This window comes from Hylobates moloch, unplaced genomic scaffold (genome assembly GCF_009828535.3).
Source record: "Hylobates moloch isolate HMO894 unplaced genomic scaffold, HMol_V3 SCAFFOLD_19, whole genome shotgun sequence".
Classification (NCBI taxonomy): domain Eukaryota; kingdom Metazoa; phylum Chordata; class Mammalia; order Primates; family Hylobatidae; genus Hylobates; species Hylobates moloch.
In genome coordinates this window covers 26,899,582-26,907,994 of record NW_026652294.1, presented here as the reverse complement: position 1 = coordinate 26,907,994, position 8,413 = coordinate 26,899,582, and the positions used below count along the sequence as shown (strand labels likewise).

The 8,413-nt window shown below is 60.5% G+C and overlaps 1 long non-coding RNA gene across 1 annotated transcript in view; it reads left to right on the top strand.

Annotated features, from left to right (window-relative positions):
* The first annotated feature begins 381 nt into the window (after window positions 1-381).
* The window catches only part of LOC131381983 (uncharacterized), an 11,792-nt gene continuing 3,760 nt past the window's right edge, over window positions 382-8,413 (top strand). Inside the window, exon 1 of the long non-coding RNA XR_009211108.1 lies at window positions 382-495. This is a non-coding gene — a long non-coding RNA (uncharacterized LOC131381983). The remainder of the gene's footprint in view (window positions 496-8,413) is intronic.

Here is an 8,413-nt window from a genome sequence, read left to right as displayed (position 1 = left end):
CCTGAGACCTCGTGCCATCCTGGGGGAAGCTCACCCTGTCCCCACGGGGACTCCCGGCCCTGTCCCACATGGGACCTGGGTGCAGGGCCTGTGGGGAAGTGCCTGGGCCTTGGCCAGGACTGGGTCATCTTCCCTCAGCCAAAGTGGGGCGCGCCCAGCCAGAAGGTGGAGCCCCCGGTATCACTCGGCCCTGCCACCCTCCGAAGCCTGCCCCAACTCCCATCTGGGGCCAGTCAGCTCTGCTCATAGCCAAGAGCCTGTGGCAGCCGTGGGGGCAGGGAGGACAGCCCTGGCTTCACCCCAGTGGGAAAGGCAGGTTCTGACGAGGAAGCAACTGGGCAGGTCCAGCCCCCATCAGTGGTGCCTGGGGAGGCTGTCCAGGCACCCTCCTGGCCTGGCTACCAGGCTGCGGCCACAGTCTTCCACTAGGATGTGACCAAAGGCCTGGCCGAGGTCTGCGGGCCACCTGGAGGACACTTGGAGGGCCGGGAGCGTGTGTGCATGTGAGTACGTGCGTGAATGTGTGAGTGTGCGTGTGGGTGTGTGTGTATGAGTGCGTGCGTGTGAATGTGAGTACATGTGTGTATGAATGTGTGTGAGAAAGTGTGAATGTGTGTGTGTGAGCGTGAATGTGAATGTGTGTGACTGTGTGTGTGAACGTGCATGTGTGAGTGCATGCATGAGTGAATGTGCATGTGTGATGTGAGTGTGCATGTGTGTGATTGTGAGTGCATGTGTATGAATATGTGTGAGTGCATGTGTGTGTGTGTGTGAATGTGTGTGAGTGCCTTGTGTGCATGAGAATGTGAATGTGTGTGTGAATGTGTGTGTACGTATGTAGCCTGCCTGGGCTCTGGCACCATGGGGACCCTGTGGTCAGGTGTCTCTGCTCCCACAGTCTCTGCTCCTGGCCTCCTCTCTGAGCCTCCATCTCCCTGACTCTCCAGTGGGGGTGAAAATGCTCACAAAATCGTTATGAACAATAGGAAATGAGGTGATTTGTACAAATCAGGACTGCTCTTGGCACACAGCCGTTGCTCAAAAAATGGTAACTTGCCCTTTGCATGACCCAGAACCTTTAGGGGCCTGGCCGCGGTGTCGCAGAGAAGCAGCCGCTGTCTGCACCACTGCAGGCTCCAGATACTCCTGGTTCTCAGCAAACATTTCCCGGGGTCCTACAACAGGCCCTGGGTCCGGCTGGGGCCAAGGATCCCGTGGTGATCAGAACATGGTCCCTACTCTTTAGTGAACTCTGATCAGCGCAGGAGATGGAAACTTCGCCTACCACCATATGGTGGCTGTGGGAGGGGAAGTGTGTGTGTGCATGCGTGAGTGTGTGAGTACGTGTGTGTGCATGTGTGAGCATGTGAGTACGTGTGTGAGTATGTGATATTTGAAGCATGGCCAGCCCCTAGGCTTGCTGGGCTGGGGTGCAGTCAGGGAGGGCTTTCTGGAGGAGGGAGCATCCGAGTGAAATATGTAGAAAGACTATGCATGGGCCTGGGTGATAGAGAGAAGAACTGCCAGGAGAGGGGTGGGAAGGAGGGTGCTGGGATGGGTGGGGCCAGGGGTTGTACCTAAACAAGGTGCCCTGAATCAGGCAGGCTCTGAGTCCTTCCAGGCCCTCCCTCCCGAGAACCTGACGTGGAGGGCCTGGGACCACATGGCCCCCTCAGACCCTCCTTAGGTGGCACCAGAAGATGCGTCAGGCCCTAGTGTTGGGGGCAGGCCGGGTGCAGGGTGCCCCGGATGAGGAGGAGGCCCAGCCCAGTGCTCGTCAGTGCCCTCGGCCCCCTCTGCCCCCTTCCAGATGCAGATGGCAGCACTGGGCTCGCATGGGGCAGAGACCACTGAGGTCTGGGGCTGGGACCTGCTTCAGCGGGCATTCAAGCAGAGTGCGTCTGGCCCGAAGCCACCTGGGAATGGCATTTGTATCGTGAATGAGGGCGGAGGGGAGCATGCATCTCTGACAAGCCCACTAATGTGTTTGGAGAGAGCCAGCGAGCAGCCCTGGATGCTCGGTCACTGCTGCTCACCCGGTCAGCCGCCTTTGTTCTCCCGGGCCCCTGGGCGCTGGAGTCGCTGTCACGTGACGTTGTCCCAGTCAGTGGAATCCGATTCTGCTTCTGAGGCAGGTCCTGTTCAGACTGAAGTGGGGGATGCACCATAGGCCCAGGACCCCACGGCCCCTGCTGGTCCCTCCAGGCCTCACCACCAGGCTCCTCCCTCCACACCTGACACCCCCAGCTCCACCAGCACAGGAAGAGGGCACATGTTCACCCCTCCACCCACCCCACCACCCCTAGTTCACACCTGGCAGGGAGACCCCCTGGGCAGTGGGAGTGGTGAGCTGAGATGGATGAGGCAGGCTGTGGTGGCGAGGGGACAGTCAGGGACAGAGGGGGTACCCTGAAGATGAGCGTGAAGAGCAGGGGAGGCAAGGAGGTGGGGGCCAGTACAAGGCCGAGAGAGTGTGGTGGGAGGGGCAGTGTCTCCTGGTCCCACAAGTCCCTGTCCCTGGGGGGTGGGACCCTGCTCAGCCCCTGTGGGAAGGGGGCCATCTTGGCCAACTCTGTGGGCCCCATGGGGTAGTGGGAGGCAGTCACCCCAGGCAGGGCTCCCCACCTCTGCACTGGGGGTGCAGAGGAAGCCCCCCGTCCAGCTCCATTGACGCCCACGAGGCCCCTGAGCAGGCTCCTGTGAAGGGCAGAGGCCGCTGGCTGGGGCCAGGAAGGCTGCGGGGCGGTGCTTGGACCCAGCCTCAAATGAAGCCTGGGAGCGGGTGGATGGGGAAACAGACAAATTCGCTGAGGGGAGGGGCGGCCACATGCAGACTGGGGGGAGTGAGGCTGAGCAGGGAGCCCAGGCTTTGGGAGGGGCGCCCCTGTCACCACAGCTTGGTCCAGGCCGTGTGTCCCAGCTCCCAGGCAAGGGTTTGCGGCACCAAATCACCCTTCCAGAAATTGCTGAAATCTCTACTGTCCAAACCTATCACCTCCTTAATCAAAGAAAACATACAGCCCATCAACACAACAGGGAAGCCAGCCTGGCCTCGTCCCAGCACCTCCTGCCCAGCCCCCTTCCTGCACTGCCCTGCCCACAGCCTGGGCATCCTCTCCAGCTGTCAGTGACGGGGACAATGACAGCCACGTCCTGGTGGCCTCTCAGAGACAGCCACGTGCTGAGGGAGAACATCCTGTCCTGGCTCATCTCGCTGTCACACCCTCACTGACTGGACCGAGGGCTCGGGGCAGCCACCACCGCTACCCAGTTGCACAGCAAACCCAAGTGAGACCATTGCAGTCCCCAGGCTGGGCCAGGCCCTTGCCCCGGTCCCCACGTGAGGGACAGCCTGGCTCAGCGCCTTTGGCCGCACCATGCAGCCTCCAATGAGATAAGGGTGGGGAACTCCCTGCCAGCTGCCAGGGGGTTCTGGGATGGTTTATTCCTGAAACACATCTGCCTTCCTTGAACACATCCCTTAGCTCCCCACGGCCCACAAAGTGCAGCTGGAGTGAGCGGGGGCCCTTCCCAAGCTGTCCCTGCGGCCGGGGGGCCTTGCATTGCTCCCAGTCAGGACCCTGGGCTTCCTCAAAGGCTTTGTTTGCTTGGGGGCCCGAGGCATCCACAGCCTTCCCAGTTACCTGCCCTGACCAGCCCTCAGCTGTGCCTTCGATGGCGTGGGCCGCCGGGCATCTCACCCCTCCATGCTCACTGAGGTCAGAGACAGCGCTTCCCCGCCACCCAGTCTTGGGTGGAGACCAGGCGCTGCTCTTGACTCGGACTTCAGGAGTCCTGCTGCACGCTGCCAGGCAGAGGTGTGGGCTGGACGGGCATTGGTGTCAGGAGTTCACCTCCCGACTGGACACAGACACTTTTAAACCCAAGGCCGCGGAGGGACCGACCGGGTTAGTGGTCACGATGCCACACTCCCCATCGCCTTGAGGGAGGCCTCCAAGCTTGGAATTATGGTTCTCAAATATGTACTTACTTGGGTTTGCTTTTGAAAAGGTTAGGATTTAAGTATCACCCAATAACACACACATGCCCAGCTACATCTGAAATTACAGGGCCGCTGGGCTCAGGGTCTGGCCTGTGCCCACAGCTGGGTGAGGAAGTGCCCACTGCAGCTGGGCCATTCCACCCAGGGAGGGGTGGGTCCGAGGGGTGCCGCATACCTGAGCCGTCACAGTGGGGGCTCTAGTGTGTCACTCACCAGGCAAAGGAGGGTCTTCAGGACACTCTGAGGACAGGAGGGAGTTACCTCTCCTCTGCGTGGCTCAAGTTATCATCTGTAAAATGGGGACGAGGCTGTTGCAAGGAGTAGAGAAAATAGATGCAAAGAACCTACCCAAATGCCGCTTGCAGCAAACACACACAGGGACCCTGAGGGTATGAACAGCGCGGGAGCAGGGCGGGAGGTGACGAGCCCAGGCTATGTGTGTCTGGGGCTCAGGGCTCAGCATGTGAAATGTGCCCGATAATGGTGGTGATGATTATCAGCCACATCATCACTCTCGGCCGTGTGAAGGCTGGCCCAGCAAGGAAGGGGGTGGCACGGGTGATGCCAGGGATCCCACTCCAGAGGGTAGAGCAAATCCTTGGAGAGTGCAGTGTTCGCCCTGGGAGGAACCCCTGTGCTGGGCACCCATGGAGAAGGCCAGGGCATCCTGAGTCAGGACCGCTGAGGCCAAACTTACCCCTGGAGCCCAGAGGCACTGCTGCAGCCAGGTCTCCCAGCTGCCCAGCCTGGCTCTCCACTGATGGTGCGACTGGGCTGGCTCCTCCCCAGGCCTCGGGGCTTTGGATGGTGCATGCAGTACCCAAGCTGGCTGGGCCGCAGCTGTCACCGATCACCAGCCTCAACATTCTCCCCCACATCTGCCATCTCCCCAGCCCCGCGGCCACTGGGTGTGGCTCAGGCCCAGGAAAACAGCACCCTTGCTGGGACTTGCCTGCCCACGCTCCACCTGTGGGGTGGAAGTGGGGTGAGGTGGCCTGGAGAGGGAGCCACCCTGACCGCCCACACCTGGCTTCAGGGAGCACTCCCGCCCGGGCTGCCCAGCGCTGACCGTCCCCCTCGCTCTCCCTGCAAAGTGAGTCCTGGCTCTGGAGCTGAAACATGAACTCGCCGGTTCCACGCCCAGGGCCTGGCATTGGCTCCACACTCACCTGAGTACCGGCCGCCTTCCTCCTGGCTCCCAGCCTTAGCTCCTGGTCCTCCCATCCCTGCCCTCCTCCCTAGGTGTCCCCTCATCCTTCATCCATCTACTGCTGGGAGCCCGGGAGGGTGGGGTTGCATAGGCCCTTTCCTCTACTGCTGTGTGACTGGGAGAAAGTCAGTTAACGTCTCTGTGCCCCTGGTTCCTCTCTGTCGGCGCTGTCCTCTGGGGCGGGCGCTGGGGTTCTGTCGATGTCATAGGTGCTTCGCCCAGTGCCGACAAATGCCCGTCAGGCTGGCGCTGGACAATGTGGAATGCTCAGCAGTGGTCGCTTCGCCTGTTTCACAGTCAGTGCTCCCTGGGCCGCCTCCATTACCCCACTTTACACAGGTGCGCACTTGTCGGCGGGGGGATCACCGGACTGGGAGCTACCTGAAGGCAAGTCCCCTTCTTCTTAGGCCCCCATGGGTATGGATAATGGGTCACTGGTCTGGAGGGCTTCCCCATATCTTCGGCGGCAGAGCAGCGTGAGCCCCTCCCAGGACCTGGACTGTGGCCCTTGTCGGGAGGGGGTTTGCCAGCTTCTCCTGTGCAACGTTTTCTCACATTCATTAAACCGCTGAGTGCAGCAGGGCCAAGACGGCTCAGAGACATATGGAGCTTGCCAGCCGCCAGGTTCAGGCCACAGTCAGACCACAGACAATGGCACCTGCAGAATTCTCAGCCTGGCTCATGCAGCTGTAAGAGCCAGGGTGGAAGTGACTGTCCACTGGGGTTCAACCTCCCATCTTGAACAATGTCGGTCACAGATAAAGTCTTCAATGGGGCCGGGCGCGGTGGCTCACGCCTGTAATCCCAGCACTTTGGGAGGCCGAGGTGGGTGGATCACGAAGTCAGGAGTTCAAGACCAGCATGGCCAAGATGGTGAAACCCCATCTGTACTAAAAACTCCAAAAATTAGCCAGGCGCGGTGGCAGGTGCCTGTAATCCCAGCTACTCAGGAGGCTGAGGCAGGAGAATCACTTGAACCCGGGCGGCAGAGGTTGCAGTGAGCTGAGATCATCCCACTGTACTCCAACCTGGGTGACAGAGTAAGACTCAGTCTCCAGAAAAGAAAAAAAAAAAAAAGTCTTCAATGGGTATATCCCCCATAAGACGTGATAGACAGCAGGGAGCTCTGACCCTCACATGGGAGGTGTCTGCCGGCCACAGGCCGTCCCCAAGGATGGAAAGGCCCTGAGCCCCAGAAGCTTGGTGGCCCCAGCCTCCTCCTCTCAAGGAGCACCAGGACAGGGCTGGGCACAGGGACGTCTAAGAGACAGCCCGGGCGGGAAGCACCCACTCTGGACATTGTGGGGCTGTGTGAACATAGAAGCAAGCCGCTTAGCCTCCCGGCCTCAGTTTCTTCATCTATAACATGGAAATGAGAAGACACCCCGTGAGCAGGGAGGGCACTGTCACTGTCACGATCATTCCCATGGTCACCACTGCTCTCCGGAGAGCAGCTGCCACGGGGGCGCTGGGGCCAGGCGGCATCCAAGTGGCCCGGACTCACTGGCTTACTGCAGCCTTCCTGGGACCGGCCGGCCAGCTGGGTGCTGGGAGCCACCAGGATGCTGAAGCCACTCGCTTCAGTGGCTTAGGCGCAAAAAACCCAAACCCAAACAAAACGCAGCACCAGCTCCTGACAAGCGCCTTTGTGTCTGCAGAATCGTCCACTCTGCTCTAGGACATCTGCGGCTGCCCAGGCAGCGGACTCGGCGAGAACAAGGGCTCCGCTCTGAATAGGGATTCACGCGGGCAATTCTCACCGCGGCTGCATTCATCAGGGCCCCGGTGGCCGGGGGCTTCCTTCAGGCCCTGCCCCCAGGACCCCGGCTGGCTCCAGCATTCTCTCCCTGGGGTGGTCCCTGGCCCTCCCATCCCCAGCGCCTGCCACTGCCCCTGAGGCTGCCCGGGGGACCGGGGGGTATTGTCCCGGGACACCTGCCCTGTGCCGAGCCGTGGGCACTCGGGTCACCATGGCTGGGGCTCGTTCACACGGCCTGAAAGGCGTCCCCTCCATCCGCACTTGCCCTTCTCCTCCTCGCCGCAGGGGGAGGGGCCGGGCAGAGGCAAACAGTATTTTTTCTGTTCTCTCCGGCACAAATGGAATTCAATTAGTGAAGAAGAAACCCAAGCCCAGCCAAACTGCACTTTAAAAAATCCCGCAGGAGAGAAACGTCTTCCCACACCCCCGGCAAATCAATGGGATCGATGGTTCCCGTGCGTTCTCCTTCCTTCCCCCCAGAACTCATGGGTGCAGCTGGAAGGTCCTCTCCCGCACCAAGGCAGACCCGGCAACAGGGATACCTGATGAATACAAATACATGAGCCCCAGCCGCGACCCCATTCCTGACAAACCGTGATGGGAAAGCCAGACCATCCTCGGAGGTGGCTGGCCAGCAGACAGACCCTGGGCAGGGTTCAGCCCGCTCGCTGGACTCCGCTCCTCCCCCACAGTCGTGGGCGCCCTCAGCCCGGCCACCTCTTCTGCTTTTCCTCAAGGACTTGACCACTGCCCAGAGCTGCCAGGAGCAGCCCCTGGGTGGCCTGGGGCCTGGACACTAGGAGGTCACCGCAGATGGCTGAGTCCAGGCTGGCTGGAGGCCATGGGGCCTTCCTTCCCCAAAGCCTCTGTCACCAGCCCCCTCCCTGCTGTTCCCAGAGCTGTCACTCTTAAGCAGTCACTACACGGTCAGGAGGTGGTCGCGGTGGAGGCAGCTGACCTTCCCTCCTTGTATGGCTGCACATGTCCCCCGAGTCACAGCAGAGGTCCCCCCAACAGGGAAACACCAAGAGCCTTCCCAGAGCCTGTCCTGATGGCCGAGGCCTCTCCTCTCCCGCGAGCATCCTTCAGAAGAGGATGGAGGATTTGCCAACATGTCCTGTCCTATCTCTGAAGGTTGCACTGTGGACAGAGACCTACTCTGCCCATAGAACCCACTATTCTCGGATCATCAGTTTGAAACCAGAAGAGAAGTGTGGCAGGCTTTTTTTTTTTTTTTTTTTTAGAGCACTCCCTGACCCTGGGCCGAGGCAGAGGCCACAGCAGCTTTGTGTCATGGGAAGATCACAGGGCAGGGGTCCAGGGGTCTCGGCCCTGGCCATGGTTCTGCTGGGCGCAGCGCGATTCATGCCAATCCCTGTTGCTGAGTTCTTCCATTTGGGAACTGGGCCAGTTGGGCCCAGGACCAGAGCATTTGAGGTCT